We start from the raw sequence: 18,588 nt of genomic DNA on the forward strand, positions 1-18,588 counted from the left end.
CAAGTGTTCAGCTTAGATGAGAGAGCAGATCATGTACTTGGAAAATAGTGGCTGGAACATTTGCAGCACACCAGTGCTTTTGCTTTTTTAATCCTTAAAATGGGAAGTCTGCTTCAGCTTGTCTCTCCCCCATCTCTCTGCATGCATGTCTCTGGAGGGAACCTATGACTTCCTCTGTTGCTGGGTAGAATAGATGGCATCCAACATACTAGCAACAATTTGGGGATCCTTAAAAATAAAAACTGTCAGAAATAGATAGAAAAGACACAGTATGAAATATATATATCTTCTCCCTTCATGGGGATCAGAGGCTCTGCATCTTGAGGGATCTAAGATGTGGTGAGACCACATGCATGAATATAAATTCATGGAGTCATCTCATTGCTATTGCTATCGCTTTTCCACAGCTGAAGGGTGGATGGCCCTATCTATTTATATAGTGTTTCCAAGTGTTGGGAAGGATTTTTTAACTTTGTGGTCCAAGGTAAATACCTCATTTAACCATTATAAATTATTACCATAACATCCTTTGGCAGTTAATGCTACAGATATGTATTGGCTGTGTGAAAAAAGCACTTTGGTAGGTAATTATTTCATGCAACCTGGTATGTGAGCACTTCATTTTAGGTCTTCCAGTTTTATACTGTGAAAAAATAATAAATAATTGCATCTCTTTTCCTGGATCCCATTGATGATTTTATATGTCATCATTATTATCAGCTCCTAGTAACCTTTTTTTCCAGGCTGGAAAGTCCTCTTTTATTTAATCTCTGCTGATATGGAACATGCTCCGAAGAATCTGGTCACTCTTGCCTGTGCATTTTGTAATTCCACTCTAGCTAATTTAAATGAATGAGAGCTCCACGCTGCATGCAAAATATGAACTCAAAGTTCATTTGGAACAATGTTTTCAGGTTTGATCTGTTTGCCTGCTAGTTCAGAATGCTTTGCCTCTTTGACCTTTATTGCTTAGCTAATGCCTTCATTAAACTGTTTAGAGAGGCTGAGATCTCTTTTCTGAGAAATAGCTAATTTAACCTTTCATGTAGATCTAACAAATGTCTTTCCCAATATCTACTGCTTTATATTTATTAACACCAAATTAATATGTGATCTTATCTCCCACTTCTCAGAAACATTAAATCCTTCATGACTCTTGGCAGTAAATTTTAGCTTAGCTGCTTTGAATATTGACTCTGTGTGTGTGCTGCACGCACCAGGGGTGGGAGGTAACAGCAAAAGTAATAGCAAAGTGCAGTGGACAGGTCTGGCTGCCAAGAAGTGATGGGTCCCTGAGGACAAATTATCATCTAGCTTCTGAATGGCACAAATGAAAGCAGCTGCCAACCGTTTTCATCAGTCTGGGCTTTGTCTCCCTCTACAGAACAAATGTCAGGTCATTATTTAGAGAGGAGCTTAGCTTGGGTAAATTTCCAGAGTGCTGAATGAGCTGTCATTGTGGAGAATCGTTTTCTGGATATCATATAGGTAGACAGGGTAATCAAAAATTTGTGGGAGACCATTCCTCTGAACACAGCCATTGGATGTATGTCTGAAGGGTACAGTTGGGTTGGAAACCTGCAGCCTAGCGTACGTTCACGGTGCCAGGCAGCAATAGTGGGGCTGCAAATGTAGAAGTGATAAATGGCAGGGGAATGAAGCTACTGCTGAAGTACAGCAGAGTGTGATGCATTTCTTACACTCAGGAAGGCAGCTTCATGCAAGTGCAGAAATCTAGGGTTGTGTTTATGTACTCCAGTGTTTTCAATTTGTGTACTTTTGTGAAAATTTGCACCAAGCTGAGACTTTTGACTACATGCTAAATAAAGGTTACCAGTACTTACAGTTCCTAATTTATAGACAGTGGACTTAAAGTGACAGACAACTTGAAAATTCTATTCAGTTTCTGAGGAGAAATATTAATACACCTTATGCTATTCTGCCCCTTCCTAGGTTTCCTTGTTAACTGGGAAATGAATATGCTGCCATTTCACTGGAATGATCAATTATCACAGAAAAGTGACATCTTTATTCTATTCACTATTACATGTTGCTCTTTTCAAATAGCTTTTTTTTTTCATCAGTATGGATTTGATGAAAAACTAAAACCATTAAGGTATCAATTAAGCTTCATTCATTTATTCAGTGAATATTTTACAGTAAAAATTACCTGGATTATCTTTCTTAAATGAAAAACATTAGTGTCTTGACCCAGTCATAAAGAAAAACTAAAGTTAGGACAAAACAAGTCCAGTTCTGCTGTTTAGTTCAGCTAAATTCCTACCTTTCCACGCAGGGGAAAAAAAAAAAGGCAAAAAACAAACAAACAAAACCCCCCATAATAATAATAATTTTTTAAATCAAGTAAATACCGAGCCAGGGAAGCAGCCAAACCCGGTGAGAAGTTTTCCCTCGAGCCCTTTCCCAGACGCAGGTGTAGGGGCGGGGCGGGCGCCGCGAGGTGGCGCTGCCGCACCGGCCACGGCGGCCCGCGCCGGGCCGCGCGGGGCGGGACGCTCCCGGGACGCGGGGCTGCGGCCGGGCTCTCCTGCCCGCACAGCAGCGCGGGGGCCTGCGAGCCCGCACCGGCAGCCTGCGTACAGGAGGCCGAGACCCCGGGGCTTCCCCTGCCCGCGCGGATGGAGGCCTGCGGGAGCGATTGCCGCCTGTTCTGCTCAGCAGCCACCGCGCGTGGCACTCTCAGGATAGACAATTTGCTTTAAAATCTAGTTTTACCCCAAAATTGTTCAAAATTAGAAGCTGCAATAGATTAAGTGAAGCAACTGCTCTTAGCCCCATACTCCATCTCTCTCAAGTTCATTAAGCTGCTTAAGCTGCACAAAGTTAATAGCACTTACCTAAATCCAACAGCACTAGGGGAACACGAGGCATTGGTGCACTGGCCAGTGCCTGTCAACTTGCTCCTTTTCTCGGAGTGTTCTTCTCAGACAGATGGACCATATATTTAGAATAGTGGTGCTGCTGCACTTAGATGCCACTGCTTCCAAAGAACAGGCTGTTAAAGAAAATAAACTCACAGTTAAGAAGATATATTTTCAACTATATTTCAAAGTTAAGTATTTGTAGATGAATAGATTTAGTCCAGATGGAGTAAAATATCATGTTCAGTTTCTATTTTATTTAGGAAATTAAGTATTAGACTCCTGGCATCAGTAAGTTATTTTCCCTCTTTTTATAGACCACATTCATTCATATGTCCTACTCTAAAACCAGGCCTTGCTGTCCGTGGTTTTGTCTCAGTAACAAAGGACTCTGATGATGCTGCTTCTTTCCTCCTTTGCAATCCTGTCTGCTGCTCGGGCTCGGAGTTCATCCAAACTGTGGCATTTGTAGTGGGACTACTGCTCTGTAGGCCAGCAAGGCTTTTCCAAGATTTTGACATGTATTTGGCCACTTGAAGGGTAACCTCAGCTAAACATTGTAAATCAGGTAAAGCTCACAGAGGTGACTTGTATCTCTCTCAGCTTTCAGCTCCAGTGATACACTTGCCTACTCAGCCATAGTGCCTAATGCTGTTCCTGTTTACCCCTCTGGCAGCAGCTCCCCAGTGTAACAAATGGAGTTGTGCTGGTCTGGCACTCTCTGTTTAAAAATGACGTATGGTTAAGTATTTTAAATTTACCAAATTGCTAATGATTTTCAAAGGCTTTAATTGAGTGATTATAGCAGCCATTGATTTTTCAGGCTTCAACCTACACTATAATTCAGACACTCCGCAAAGGAAGTCATGCACAATCGGATTTAGCCATCATTCACAGTGAGGCCTGTGCAATTACTATTGCAAACGTCAGGTATTGTGTTTGCCTTATTAACTTACATTAGGAACCTGTAGTGAAGCTGTGAAATAGCAGTTGTCTTAAGAAGCTTCCTGTGGTAGGATTTTTATTAAAGAAATTTACATAGCCATAAACTGCAAAGGAGGATGTTTGATGCAAATTGATGAGATTTGTTTGAATGTGTTGTAACGTCTGCAAATATGCTGGAAATCCTACAAAAGTACTGCTGCATCCACAGACTGCATTGGGAGGAACCGGTACTGCCTGGCTGTGGGCTTTTTAAGGATTTAGCAATTTTGACAGTCAGCAGCAGTTCTTGGAAAGCTGGTTAAAAATTACAAAGCTTTTTGCAATCAGGCCAGAATCTGGGTTGGAAGTCAGGCACAGGGCAGTACATGGGAGGTCTCATGACACTGTACCTCCACCCTAGGCACTACATGATCTCTCTGTCCCATCCATCACAGCGATGCTCCCTAGAGACAGTAGCTACTACATGAGGAACCTTCTTGCTCATTCCCTTGGGGTATTGGACATTCTACCTACTGTTAAGTCTGGCTGGACTTCGGGAACCTTCAAACTTCCAGTTAGAAGGAGAACTACAAGGAGAGGATGAACATTTCACAACCCAAGTCAATTTTTTTTTGTATAATGGCAGTCATTAAGAGCTAAGGAACATTTGCCATGCAGTAACATAAAAACACTCACATAATGATGTCGCAGTTGAGGTGGCCATTATACACAGATCACCACACAATTTCAGAAGGCTTCAAGCATCTGCCCATACAGAGTAACTTCATTCCACTTCAGAAGGCTTCAAGCAGCTGCCCTTCTTTTTCTTTAGCCCAACATTTTATCCCCTCATGTTCATGCATTGCACCTGTGTGCCCTCTGCTCCCTGTGGTGATTGGTCAGTGCACCTGGGCACTCCATGGCTCATTGCTGTCAGTGCTGCTCACCTGACCTACACAGCTGTAGCCTGTTAGGGATGAGGCTCAGCCTCAGCCCCACTCCCAATTACTACAAACTGTGTACCTACAAAATGAGAATCAAATGAAAAGGTTATTTGAGAGGCGTTTTAAAAGCTGCTCCTTTGTATTTAAGCCCCAGCTCTTCAGAGGGAGGGGATGAGGACTTGGCAGTGTCCTGGGATGCACACATTTGTGAAACACAAAGCCCTGGAGACAGGAAAGTTTAAAATTCCTCAAGGTTACCTGCTCCCGTTTGCCAGAATTGACTTTTACTGTGAGGATCTGACTGTCTCTTGGAATCTAAGACTAAAGATTTTTTTAAATTGCAGTCAGCTGAGGGAACTAAATTAGCTCTTTTCAGGTCTTGTCCCCCATTTATTTTCACCCTTAAATTTACAGTGGTTCCTGCTTTCCTGCTTTTGTTGTTGTACAATTGACTCTGCTGTTCCCAGCCGTTTTTAGTGATGCATTGGGAAAAAGGCTTTGGGAGCTGCTTCTGCTGGTTTAAAACCAACTAATTTACTGTAGCAAGTGCCAAGCAGGCTGCAAGCACCAGATGAGTACAGCTTCCTTGTGGCATACGCACCAGTATAAAAGATTTTTCTCCCAAGACCATCCTTCCAAGCCTCACTAATGTTTTCTTTACCACCCACTTTAAAATTTTGAAAGAAGAGTTAATTTCCTTCAATTTGTTATAATGAAATTCTAATGTGAAGGTAGCACTTCAGTCTTAAATTAATATAAGGTTAACACTCACAGCGGCTGAGTGATGGGGAAGCAGAAGTGGCTCTGGCTGGCATGCAGAAGGTCCCTGGAGGCCATCACACTGGCAAGAATTATTGCCTGAAGGGCAATTACATTGGCAAGCATCAGCTGGAGCACCGTGCACCCTACTTTCTCACCTCATCATGCCAATTCATGCCGCCAGCTTTGTTCTGACACCCATCCTCTATCACAGGAGCAGGTGGCAAGGAGCCAGCTATGCTCAGCATGGGAGTCTGTGCTCCTCAGAGAGCCCATAACCGAGGGCCAGCTCAGCCTCCATTGTGACTACATAAATCCAACACAATGCAAAGGGTGGAAATAAAGCCCAAATGAATAAAACCCAAAAGATTGGACTAGTCTAAGGAACTTTTCTGGTAAACAAGAGGAGCAAGACAGTGGGAGCAAAGAAAATAAAACACATTCTGGAGTTAGACCTGACTGGTGGCAAATTGACAGATGGACAGCTCTACTCATCCTCCTCCTAGGGAAAGGGGTGGTCATTCAACTGTGAGACAAAAGACATGGACAGGAAGGTGCAGATCCTGGCTTCCATCCAGCACCTTCTGAGACAGCCGTTATCCCACTGGGCTTTCATTGGTCTCATCCCATTAGGGTTAGGGATGGGGTTGGGAGGCAGACAAAGCCTGGCCCTGGGCTGGAGAATTATAGGATGGAGGCCACCAAGAGAGAGGCCATGCTGCCCAAAAACTGGTCTCTGCATGAGCTTATCCTGGTCCTTGTCCAAGTGTCTCAGGCTCAGCCTGAGCCCCAGACAAGGAATAGAGTTAGGGATAAAGGTGACTGTGGAACTGTTGGGTTATTGCATTTTTTGTTTAATAAATTAAGAAATTATGGGAAGACTGTAAGTCTAAGATTGAGTGTCCACAGAAAGTACCTGTAAATTAAAAAGAGAAGGACCACAGCTCTACTTGTTGCAGACAAAATGTTATTTTTGACAGAGCTACCCTGTAATAGTGTCCAAAATATGTTTTCATTTTGCTCCAGAAACCAGAACATATTTTAAAAAAATAAATAAATAAAAACCAACACCACCATTTAGTCATCATCCCTAAATGTTTACACACCACTTCCTGGCACTTTTCTTGCCCTATACATCTTTCTTAAAGGCCTTAAGCATTAAGAAATTAATGCTCTTCTTCTTGAGGAACTCCTCCTTAGCTGAAAATATGGAGACAAAAAAGTGGTAAGAACAGAAAAAGTAAGTATTTGATTTTACACATGTGTGCAGTGAATAGACAAGATGTTTTCCATGAAAGATTTTAACATCACCATCTAAATTTTTCTCTTGGCCCTACACCAGCTGCACCAAACCCAACAGCTACTGCACTGCTGCAGATGTGGGGGATTTAAGCCTACACGAAATGAAAAAGAAGTAATTTAACATATGTGAGACATCACATATAAGAAGCATCGCAATAAGAAGCCCTTCCAGCCCCACTCTGCCCCACACATACAATGGCTACTACTGTGCACTGAGGTCTAAGGACTGTACCTACTGAGAGCTGCAATTTCCAGCCCTCTAGCAGCTGACAAATGAATATCAGGCCAACCCAACTTGTTAAACCACCAAGCAAGGAACATAGGGAAAAAAAAGGTGTAGTTTTGTGCAGCTGCCTTACTTTTCATCAGCTCAGTGTGGGGTCAGGTGTGTGCTAGAGTGGGTGAGATGGGTGAGACTGAATAGCTGTGAGCAGGAGCAGAGACATAGAGACAGGGAGGGAAGATGTCTGCTCTTTTCAGCAAAATGAGGTGCCCTCTTCCTGCAGAGCGCTTCACTGCTTGCTTGAATAAAAATCAGTCCTAAACTGGGGCCTGTAAGCTCTTCAAGATGGGGGGGACCCTCTCTTCAGATTTGAAGGTGCTTTGCCCCTGTCAAACAACTGCAGTTCTTCCTTTCCTTTCACATTGCTTCCTAGTGATATCCAGTTGCATTCAATTGCAAATAACCTTGGAAATCTGGCACAGGTAGATCTTGCTGATTAGTTATCAGGAATGTCATATTAAACATTACGTTATCTCCACTCCTTTAACAGATAAGTCCATTATCTCCTATTGGTGTCTGGTCAATTTTCCTCTCTACTGAATGCTTCCGTTTCATGATGGAGAGGCACACACTACAGCAAGCATTTCTAAGGCCTTATTTATTACCTATCAGTGGTGCTTTAGCTCTCTCATTTAGACTACATGACTTATAAATGGACTCAAGATGCATAGTGAAATAAATTGTCTTTCTCTTCAAATGCAAATCCTGTTTTATTTCATTATCTCTATATTCATAATGTTTATTTGTTCTTTTTCAGACAGAGTGATGTCAGCAGGGCTTACTACTAGTGAGAGAAATGTGCATTTTTCTTTCAAGTCTTTAGTAGACATATACAAACACAGCTGCAATTTTTTCTCTAGGCTGTGAGTTGTATATTTTTTCACAGCATCAAGTATTGCCTTTTTTTTACACCTATAGCCTAGAAAAAAAACTAGCAGCATGGTCTCTCTACCTATTTTAACTCCATAGATGTCTCTATTACCTAAAAGGGGATTTGAATGTGCACCAGCAGCACATGTAGAGGCATGATTTCTCACTCTTGTTCAATGTGGGTTGGAAAGTATACTCAGTGTCCATTCCCCTAACTCATCACTTCTAGTATTGGATAGTGAGTTCCAGTGGACTGCAGTCAGTAATACACACTGCAGCTACCCTTGGCTCACATGTCACTTTTTCCTTTCTATTTGTCAGGGGACCACAGTGCCAGGCACTCCAGCCCCCAGCACACAGTGTCACCTACTGTAGTGACATACACAAAGATGCTCAGCACCACGATGTGAGGGAGAAGGTTTCCTCTGAATGCATAATTACAAATTAGTTAGGCTTCTCACAAAAAAAAAATTTGCTCAGGACCTGTGTGTTCACTTTGGGAAGAATAGTTCTATAGGAGCTGAGGAGGTGGGAACAGAAACACACAGAAATCAGCAACAATTAAGGACTGTGCAAATAGAAGTTGGTGTGGTTTCAGATTCTGGGAGGACTTAAAGATTAAGTCATTGAATAAGAAACGTCAAATAATAAATTAGCACCTGGGCCCTTGCCTAGAATTTTGAGTACAGTCTTTCCCAATGTTCACATTAATATGTTTTTTTTTTTCTCAGTTCTGAATAATCTAGCTCCAAATGATCAAATTTTATGTGGGATCCTGTTCCAGCCTATTTTTTCAGATGCATTCACACCAGCTAATTTGGGGAATGATCTGGTCAGTCTGGGCTTTTGAACTCAAGCCTCCATGCTCCTGAGCATGTCATCTACTCCAGAGTCAATTCTTGTCTAATTAGCACAAATCACAGGGACGTGACCTTTGGAAAATACTGCTGATGCACAATGCCTTTCAACACAGTATCTAGCACTGAGATGTGATTTGTTGAGAACACTGTTATAAATATTCTTTTGCACAAGAGAGGCATGGCTAAGAAGAAAACCTTATCTAATCCTGTTTTATGCCACATGCCAGATTAAATGTATCAATTGCTATCATACAGGATCCAGATGTAAACATACTGTCAGCTTTAAACGGTATTCTAATTTTATAAAAATGTAAACCCTATGGCTGAAGTGTTTATTCTGGTTTCTATTTCCCATATTGGATTAATGCATCAACAGCTGTAAAAGAATGTTTCCAAGCTACAGGATCTTATTATTGAAATACTGTCCATAAATAATGCCCAACAAAAAAAAAAAAAAAAAAAAAAAAAAAAAAGTCTTGAACTCTCTGCCTCTGCTGGACACACATTAATAAATACTAGGTTTAACATTTCAGAATTTCCTTTCATCCCAAAATGGAGTTAGGAATTGACATTTCAAAGGCCATGGAATAGAAAAAAAATCACAAACTTTGCAAATACCAAAGGTAATTTTATTGGACAGTAGGCTGAGAGAAGACCAGAATTTTTCATTCTGGTGTTTCCATTTGCATGTGTGCCTTCCAGGGCACCACCATCAGCATCCAAGCAGGCAGAACAAAGTGGAAAGTGGCTTCACCTGATCAAAAGCACAGAAGGGATTTTCAATAATTTCCATGAAAGATAACATTGATGAACACCGTATGTTCTTGCAAAAATTTGGTTGCATCAAACCTGTCTTTCTTCAATGAGGAAAAAAAAAATTTTCTTCAGAAAAATAAAGCAGGGAACAGTTCATAGTGCAGGGATGGTTAGAGACAAAAGGTTTCGCAAATTTTGTGAACAATGTAAAATTAGACCTATAAACCCCATAGCTCTACAATTTTTTTCAGTAAATACACATGTACACTTTGTAGGGTGTTGCCCTTCACCACTGTTTTGTTCTCATCCACACCTATGTGAAACTAGAATCACTTCCCCCAAGATGTTCTGCTTTAGGCATTTTCATTTTTCTTTGCATGAATTTCCGATTTCCTCTCTTTGTGTTTTGTAGTTATCTATTTCTTTAGTCCCATTTATAGAGTCCTCCTTTCAGTCCTCCTTCAATTGCACTGGAGATTTATATACCCTGCGATTTCAGTGGAGAAAAGAAATGTCCTTCTCCTTTTCTATTCTTTCTATTCTATTCTATTCTATTCTATTCTATTCTATTCTATTCTATTCTATTCTATTCATGTTGAATTTATAGCTACACTTTAGAGTAGGATGCTTTTCAAGATTCTTTTTAGTTGAAAAGGAAAATATAATTAAACCAGGAAGAAGTGGCAGGCCCTGATCTGCTGCACATTTGAGGGAACATTAAACTTTGCTGAAGAAAAAGACCCTTCTCATCTCTACCAAATCAAACATGCATGAGTCTTCTTCCCTTATAGACTTTCTATGTCCATGCCACATCTTCACTCATCAGATGAGGACTTGTGCTGCACTCATAGCCTCTGATCTGTTCCCTGCTTGGTAAAGCAAAGGGTCAGTCCTGGTAGAGCCCCAGCAAACTGCTTCAGGACATCTGTGCTCTTTCTGTGCATGAAGCCCCCTGGGGAAATCCATGAGCACACCTCATACTTCCATTGGGCATTTACCAAGTTGCTGTTGCCTACAAGGCAGTTAATAGCAGTCTCTTACCCACTTGGTGCTCTTTTGTAGGATCTCCTTTTCATGGTGCAGCTCCCATTTCCAATATAAGTAATTTCAGCAGTTTGGGAAGGGTGCATTTTATTAAAACTATATGTATGAATAAAATCTGGCACAGTTGCATTCTGAGCCCTAGAGAAGACAAATACCCTAATTATAGGAAAATCTTCTAGCTCATCTTTCTATGTTTGGCTGTCTGAACAAATGTTACTCCAAAAAAGTGAAAATGCTCTCACATTTCCCTTCAGATTCAGGGTTTCAATATCTCAAGCTATGCCATTGATCAAAATGATGAATCTCGAAGTATCCTGTTCTCATCAGAAGAACCCTTTGCAGATAAGACCTTGTGTGATTCAGTGACCTACTTCCCTGAGTCCTCTCATTCCATAATGGCAGCCACATGGCTGCCATGGCTGTTTGTATCTGTGTGAAAGTCCTGTCCTAACTTAGAGGAAAAAGGATGCATCATTCTAAGAGAAATTATTTATAGTAACATCTGTGAAAATGAGGCCAGTTTTTATTCTATGCATATATGTCACCATTCCTCTTCATTTTAATAAGCAGAGTATTTCTTACCTACCAAATATTTGGGGCTGGGTCACGGTAGCAATTATGACAGACATTAGTGTACTGTCAAGAGAATCCATGTACCAACATAGCTAGTACACAGACCTTGAGGAAAAAAAGAACATCTTAAAGCCAGAAGTTGCTGACTTTGAATTGGCTATTTGGGCTAAATTGAAAAATATGCACAGAAATGCCCCTCCTGAAGATCTGTTTGTAGATTTGCTTCTGGATAACACAATCCAGAAGATTGTGTAGACCTCCAAGTCCTGTTCCCTTGCCACTCCTGTTTACACCTCATACCACAAAGGGAAAATTGTAACTCTGCTTTGTCATGTGTAGAGTTTCCTCCCGCTCCCCCACCAGCTTCACTGTCCCTCGGCCTTTTTAAAGACAGAAAGAGGAAAAAGCCAGCTCTCAGCTTAGCCCTCCCTTTCCCTGGCAGTGCCCCAGTGAGACACAGGCAGCTGCCCCAGCCCCCTGTGGTGGCAGCAGCATGCTGGTGTGCAGGGCTGCCCTCACACCTCAGGCACTGGGCAGCACACAGAGCACCCAGGCCAGGGGCCTGATGGATGTGCCAAACCCAGGCTGGGCTGGGCTCTGGATACCCACAGAGTGCCCAGCCTTCTGGGAGGCTCCCAGTGCCCAAAGTGGTGCAGGGCTGCTCTCATGCTGCCTTTGTCACCGCAGCAAACCTCCTGCTTTGTGTGCTGGTGGGGCTGCTTTGTGGGAACTCAAAATGTCTCTCAGACATTTTTAGAGGTTCCGGGCCTTGGTCTGAAGCATTCTAGACCCTGGCAGACAACTGAAAAACAGCTGTGATTTTGAGTTTGAGCCATGGAATGAATTACCAACTTTGGAGGTGGAACAAGCAATCACAAAAGGTTAGATAGTATAGTATAAGTAGTTACAAAGTAGAGGGGAAATTTTTTTAGTATTGTACAGGGGGGTTTTAACACATGTACAGGGGGGTTTTCACTTTGTACATGGGGGTCAGAAGTTCTAGGATAGAGGAAAGTGGGCTGATCCTGTTCTTCCTCCTTCTTTTTCCTTACCTCCAAGTTCTTGGTGATGTTGGCACTCACAGATTGGTTTAGAGTAGAAAAACACTTGGCAACATAGGTAGTAGGTATTGGGGAATAATTGTAAACATGTTATACGTAATATATCTTATAAAAGATAGAAGCAGCCCTGGGTGGGGGGGGAGACGAAGAAGACAGCAGATAGAGAGGATGTCAGGGTGTGTGTGTGCCTCTACCCAGGCCACTGATCAAACAGCCGCAGTCCAAGAACATAATCTGTTAGATAACTAGCAATAAAGCCTGTGGAGTTTTTCTTTGGAAGCACGGGTTGGAGGAGGAATTTCACCACCACATGAGGCCCCAAAGCAAGGCTGGGGTTCTCACACTGCTTGAGCAGTTTCATCCTAGAAACCAGGGAACTGAAATTAATCCTGCTGCTTCATGGGTTTATATTACTTGCCTGCGTTTGCATATTTTCCTATGTGTACCTCCCTATAAGAGGACAGAGTGTAACTTCCTTTTGAATTGGTTTGTTGTAGATAATAATTTTTAGTTGATGATAATTTGAATAGGCTAATAGATATTTAGAACAGTTAGGGCCAGAAGGGGACTCCAAAGCTGGTCCAATCTCACCACTGGGTCAATCTGGGTCAGCCAGAGCCAGTTGACTGCCCACCCAGCTGGGCTTCAAGTAATTCGAGAGATGGAGATGCCTCAACTTCTCTGGGTAACCTGTTCCCATGTTTGACCATCCTCACAAGATGAAGATTTTTTCTTATGTTTAAAGGGAATTTCATGTGTCCAAGTATTTCAAATAGTGTTCCTGAAACACGTTGCTTTCAGTTGTCAGCAGTGTCAGGTGGAAAGGGACACACACCCTGAAAAGCACAGCTGTGATTCACTCAGTGATACTGAGTGAAATATAAAAACTTTACTACTGAGGGCTTTCTAAATTGAATGTGGTACATTCATTCATAAGTTCTTTGTGTACATAGGTACAAGAGGAGGATATTTTCTTTACTCTGTCTTCTATCATTTATACAATTCCCAATGCTCCCAGCAACTCAAAATTATCTTTAGGTTAGATACTGATTCTGCTTGTTATCAGGCCACTACCTTGTCATTCTGTCACAGTGGCAGCTGAATAACTTCAACATGCCTGGTACAGTGCTATAAATATGAAGATATTTTAAAACATTCCACAAGTTCACTACTTGCATGACATTCTGTTTCTTCTTTCCACTACAGACTTCATAATAATTTTAGAAAAAAAACACACATTATTTCTGTCAACCAAACTGGCAGAAATTATCTTATCTACCATAAAATACAGGTCTCAGCTAGTTCAAAGGCCCTTAATTTTCCTTTTAGATAAATCTTACTCTATTTTATCTCTTTCCTGATCATCACCAACAACCCTGCAGGTGGATCAGACCCACTAATTCCACCAGAGAGGCTGTGCCCTGGCTGTGTCCAGCCACAGCTGTCCTAACGCACAGAGTCAAGAGCATCTGATTGCTTTGTTTCGCTAGGCAGGTTAATAAAGCTTTCCTGAGCAGCAGTGTTTACAGCAAGTGAACTATGCAAAATCTCTCCCCTCAACTGCTATTACACAGCTTGCAACCTTTCGTTCAGGAGATTAAGTTTGCATCTCTTCAAATTATCTCTTTGTAATTGGAAAACTTTCGTTTTGACAGAGACAATGTGGCAGCCTCCCTGCGAGCCTCGCTACAAGCCAGCGCTGAGTGCCATCTGGAGAACTGATGCCGAAGTCAAGCAACAACATCCTGTCATATTTTATCTGGAACTTTGGAACAGAACAACTAATAACATCTTAAGCTTCATTTGTCTGGCTCTCTCATGCTCTTGGCAGAGGTCATAACCAATGGTGGCTTTGCTGATTTGCTGCATCAAAACTAATTAGGTTACAGCGCTCACTGACAGAGCCTCTCATAATGGCATAAAAACCTTAGGCTTTAACTTTACTCATTATGTCAAGGTAAAGTTTCACACTCATAAAACTTGCACCTGTATCATCTTCTCAGACATAATTTTAACTTCCATTAACAGTGCTTATTCAGCTTGAAAGTCTCCTATATTTCACTTATCGACTCCTATATTTCACTTTTCTCTAGCCTCTTTAAAAATGCTGCTGGTGAGAAGTGGGGCTCATGGCATGAAAGCTCGTGCCTGATGTTGCAGATGCAGAATTCCAAGCACAGCCTCTTTGCCTTTTACACTCTTTACAGCAGCAAGAATGCCCCAGTCTGACTAGATGGGGCTTGTTTGTCAGTGCACTGAGAATGACTCCTGCTTCCTGTGAAGAAAGCCTGGTAAGATGACCTTTTTACTGAGCTTATAGGAAATCTATTCTTTTACCAGACACTTTCAGTTTGAATTCAGTCTTATTGAATGAGTCAGTTCCAAAAATCTGAGTAAAATTAAGATAACCGTTGCACAAGGTTAAAGTTAGGGCAATGCTCAGGGTAAAAGTCAGGGCACATCTTAACGGCTCTCAGTTCAAGAGAGAAACCAGCAGGAAAGAAGATTTCTGTCTGCATTGAGGGAAAAGAGAGAAGTAAGGTTTAACAGTTTCCTTCTTAAATGTTGTAAAACATGTCGGCAGGGGGCTGTGGCAGTAAGAGGAATTGTGCTTTCTCACAGCAGGGAAGTGGCACTTCACTAGACTGGCTACATTGATTATCAAGATGAGGCCGTCTTAAAGAGCAAGCACAGCACTTAAATGTATTATAATGTGTGGAAAAATCATTATTAAAAAAGACAGCACTGTGTATTTGCTCTAAGACTCCACCTGCTACTGCTTGCAGAGGCTACAGTAGTTGGAAGAGCCCATGCAGCTGTCTTTTTTACTTGTCTGGTAAAAATATCAGCTAAATACCAGGGAGAGCTGACAATTTTGCACAGCCTGGATTTTGCTGGGCACTAATGCCAGATCCTCTGTATTTGAGAAAGATATTAGAAGTGTGTAAGAATGAGGGTTAAATAAGGATTTATTTATATATTTCTCTTTTCAAAGTTATTACCATACTGTTTCTTAATATTCATGCACTTATTATTTATTTACTTATTCCTTATGCTTTTTTTCTTCATGTGGAGACACCACAAAACCCTTGAACTTCTAGTACTCTTAATTTCCTTTGCTTGAGAAAAAGGTTCTGAATGACATTAAATCATTAAATTAATAATTGCAGTTTAGAGCATTTTAGATAGCATTGCAGCTTTAGACCTGTCTGATTCATCTTAATAGAGAATGCTCTGGGTCTATGAAATCTTCATATTCTTTCTGTCCTATTTAATGTATTTTATTAAAAAAAAAAAAAAAAAAAAAAAAAAAAAAGTATGGAAAATTTTTGAGCAACATACAGTCCAGTCTCATAAAATGGAACATATGCTGTTCACCCCCAGGAGCATTTCCAGTTGGGAGATGTGTCTTTATGAACATATATGTACATCAATGGTTGTGACCAACCATGTGAATGAGTGCTATATGATAATGAACAGATGCAAAGAAATCCGATGTGGACTACTGTGTATATATTAGGATACCTGATTAACTGAAGAGACTGGATATTTAACAGGGAAAAATCAGTACATGATTAATGATGTGGATGGATTGCGTTCAGACAGGAGACCAATGCAGGCAAAACATGTAGATTGACAATGCACCATTTAATGAGATTTTAGCCATCTGAGTGAAGAGATATTTGAGGATATTTAGATCCCCTACACATAAACACACTCATTGCTTTACTACCTTTATCTCATATGCCTTGTGATAACAAAGTTAACTGTATGCATAAATATGTGCAGAACTACATCCACATAATGGAGAGAATGTAATCAGCATGACATACACAATTCCAATGAAGAAGTAGAAATTAAAGGAATGAAAATTAAGACTGAAAATCAAGAGAGCTCTTGTCACTGAAATGCCAGGTTGTGGACTGTTTTCCATGGTTGATGGGTAAAGTTTCATTGTTTGGCTTTTAAAACCAAAACAAAGCAACCAATTTCTTGGTAAAAACAAAACAGCAACCAACACACCCTAAAGAGGTCAGGCATTCACCAATGGTAACATCTGCATCTATGTGTGTGTCTCCACATTGATATTTTGCACAATCAGAACAAAAGTAATACCTTATCATATGTGCTTGGTAGGATCTACAGGTACAGATCATTTAGTCCTTTGGGAATATATGAAGTGTTATGTTGCAACAGGACAGTACAGCAGCTGGCACTCGTGATTAGGGAACTTAGCATGAACTGGCAATCCTCGCTGTCTCTAGTGTGAAGTTTTTTATTTACTATTATTTGATTTAGGAAACTTAAAATTCCAAGGCTCTCTTGGGACAGAAAAAATGAGCTGAGAGACTGAACTGTGGACTAATAAATATGGCCTTATTTGCATACATGCAGTAATATCACTGAGGACTTGGGAGAAGAAAAAAACTCAAGTGGTTGTTTTATGTTTATTTTGTGTATTTTTTTTTAATGGAGTTTTAAACCAGAATGATATAATATTAACAAAAATATATACAGCTTAGATTTCAAACATATGCTTTCAGAAGAAAGGCGTACTTCATTTCCTTTTTTTCTTAAACTGCTCAGCTGAAATGCAAGCTTTAAGTCTGCTTACCTCAGGAAAATGGGTGTTGTCTAAATTTTTTGCCACATTAGAGGGGTTTGTTGTGACAACACATAGAGGCTGAATGAGACTACTGCCCATTACTCAAGCCTGCCTCCAGTGCAGGAGTGCTGTGAGGATCATGTGTTACAGCTGTTTTGTCCTATGAGGTAACTTAAAGAGGGACATAATCCATCCATAAATTCACAACATGAATTCCCTGCTGTAGAGTAGCACTGCTGGATATAAATGTGCCACAGTCAATCTGTGCAAAGGCATAAAAACATATTGGAGAAGTGGGAACAGGACTGAGGCACAGTGAGATCGTGCTGCACCTCATCTCTGCTGCTGTGTGGGCACCAGGGTTTTCCCTCTCCCTGTGTGCTTGGGACCACACCATTGCATATCCCACCCAGAGCTGCCCTCTACCCTCCAGTGGGCAGAAATGACCATGTGAAAGAATGGCCCTCTGAAAGATTAAAGATCTGGAAACCGAGAGGTTCCTACTCCAATTGTCTTTTCCCTTGAGTTCTCATGTTACATGGGAACAACTCTTCCCATCATTAATATAGTGCATGCTAATGATGTGTGCCAAAACTTGCCTCTTTCAGTCATGGCTTTGCATCTCCCAGGTGCTACAAATCTGTAGAAGAGCTGAGCTCTTCATATCATTGTCCTTCATGGTGGCAGGATTCAATTCTAACATACACCTTTAAATTAAAAACCCCCAAACATTAAGAAGCTGACAGTGGTTACAATTTTGACACCACTAATAAAATCCAGAGAGTAGTTGCTGTCATTGACAGAAAGGCACAGGGCAATAAAAATGGAACTGAGAAATGGAGATGTGACTTAGACCTCAGCCTTTGGGGATGGAGATCATCAGGTTCTCTGCATGACAGCTGCAGTCACCTTCTGTTTCTTATTTTGCTAAGTTGTTTTTCTGCAGTTGGAGATGGGTGCTGAAGAGACATTGCCAGTATCCAGCTTTTCTGCCAAAAGTGGAACTGTCACCAGCATTGTGCAAACTTGATTTGGCCTCTGAGCATGTTAAATCATGTTTGTTCTACATTGATAACATTCAGCTTATTTAACTGCCTTCGAAAGTCTGTCTAGATTGCATTCTGTTGAGGGATATCTCTGTGTACGAGAATGATAGGAAATCAATAGTCAACAATCCAAGGTTTAGTGCTGGAGAAAGAGAGGCCCTTGTTCCCCCAGAATTCATGACATGCTCAGACACACTAGGTTAATATTGGAATTCCATGCTTTTATAGGACTTAGTTGTGACTGCAGTGAGTTTTCTAAACCCACTCAGTTGCCACCATTACAAAATGAAGAACATTATAACCTAGAAAACATACTAATAATCTCCTTAAATAAAACACATTTTTGTTTGCAAATGTGTTACTTCTATAGTCTGCTAACCTGGCTTAGCATCTTGTAGGCTGTGTTCAGAGTCTGGTATTTTCCCATGCTCATCAAGAACAAGTTTTTTTTCAGCTAGTAAGTTAGTATGTTTCAGAGATATGTTCTGTTAAACAAAGGAACATGCTCCCACACTCTGGTAAGGAGAGGCAGTTCAGATTGCTAACAGTGCCAGAAAGGTAGAGATATATCTGCTGCATGTCTTCTAAAGAGATCTGAAATAAGCATCATCAAAACCAGCCCAACTCTTTTGCTTGGAGGGAATGTGATGTCTCCATCTGTTTTTATGTTCCAAACAC

The sequence above is a fragment of the Lonchura striata genome, chromosome 7, assembly GCF_050655825.1.
Source record: "Lonchura striata isolate lonStrDom1 chromosome 7, ASM5065582v1, whole genome shotgun sequence".
Lineage (NCBI taxonomy): Eukaryota > Metazoa > Chordata > Aves > Passeriformes > Estrildidae > Lonchura > Lonchura striata.